Here is a 1,740-nt window from a genome sequence, read left to right as displayed (position 1 = left end):
TGGTTTAGGAGGTTGGTAACGTTGCTATGACGCCATGAAGGAAACATTTAAAGTTGGTAACTAGCTTTAAGTTAACGATCGGATGACGTGGTGGGAGTGCGTTCTGTGAATGGGGTCGGATTCTATTTCGGATTTCCACATGGTGTGTTGAAGAAAAGTGTTAAAATAGATGCTGTTAAGGTTGGAGTATTAAGTGTGTTATGGGAGTGTGAAAGATGTGCAGGGGTGTCAATATAAGTAAGGGGGGTTTTAGGTGTGCTTAATTGTTTTAAAGGCAGTTGGAATGGATGAAGTTGGGAAGTTGTGTCCAGTCTGTGAAGTTGGTCTTGGGGAATTATTGTTTATGCTCAGGTTATAGAGGGTTTTTGTGGGAGTTTCTGTGCAAAGGTAGAAACTACAAGCGGGAATTCCTCGTCGGAATATCTAGATTAATGTGAGAGTTTTTTTTTTGACTCTTTCCATCCCCCGCCCTGCTTTCAAACCATCGCCTGTGACTCGCACATATCAGGTCGACTTCAAAATGTGACCAATTAAGAGCAGCACAACGATAATATTAAAGTTTATTCAATCTCAAAATGCACTTAAATTTCGTACGAAATTAACTGCGGCAGTATTAAATATTGTCCGTGTATCGTTTAAATGTCTTTGTCTGATACAAACGCTTCAAACACAATATTGCGGACGTTCACTAAGTGGTTGATCCCAGTTATGATGACATATCTGCTGATACTTTGTGTACATTATGAGTTCGATAAATTACTTCCTGGCGACTTCAGCATTAAACTGGGATTGAACATATATTCCAGCCTTCAAGCTTTTTGATCCTGCGGTTAGTTTTACGCATAAAATATCTCTGCCGGATCCATTTTTTTTCATATCTGTCACGTATGCAAAAATTTCTTTAGTTTGGAGCCATCAAGATTTCCGATTGTACTGAAGGCCGTATCTCTGTATTTCTATGGAAAAGAATTTCTTGTTCGGGAAATGCCCTTCACGAACTTCTGCGTAACAGAGATAATTGTGGTTATGTATGGGTGCCAGAGTTTTAGCTGTATGCGCAGATAAACAGGCTATTGCCAGGACGATTTTCAGGATGTTTGGGGCAGTTTTACTATGGTTTTCAAGGTTGTTAGTCAAGCAGCCAATTGGTAGAGGCTGCTGTTAAACATGTAGCTGAAAAACTACCAACATATTGAAGTGGTTTTTGTGGAAAAATGAATCACAGAAAGTATGCTCAATTTGTGATTTTCTGTTAGTCCCGACCCTTGTCTAGGAATTCTGGTCAAAATCATATTCGAGATAACTACTTTAACTGCTCCCCCAGGGGCATTTTGCCCCAATGTTTGACAATTTTCTGCTAAAAATGTGTAGGTTTGTTTTGTGAAAAAATGAATCACAGAATGTAACCTCCACACATTATGGCCCCTCCCCCCAGGGCTGCTTGTACCCCCTCACTGGCAATTTGGCGGTAAGCCTTTGCAAAACCTCCCCATGTGCTGTCTTAACTCAGCTGCAATCATTTTTTTCTGTTGGGCAATAGTAGTCCCCATTCATGAGTCATCAGACCCAGCAATTGTTTTCGGTAAAAAAGAGACACTGTCACTAGGTGTATGAAGGCGAATGACCTCTGTAACTCTGTTTTGGGTTTAGTTGTGAGATACGGTCATAAACATTCGCAAAAAAATCCGTGAAAAATTAGTTTTCTGAGGTGTTCTGTTTTAACTGCACGTATGTTTACAC

This window comes from Ascidia mentula, chromosome 7 (genome assembly GCF_947561715.1).
Source record: "Ascidia mentula chromosome 7, kaAscMent1.1, whole genome shotgun sequence".
Lineage (NCBI taxonomy): Eukaryota > Metazoa > Chordata > Ascidiacea > Phlebobranchia > Ascidiidae > Ascidia > Ascidia mentula.
Note: the sequence above shows the minus strand (reverse complement) of the source record.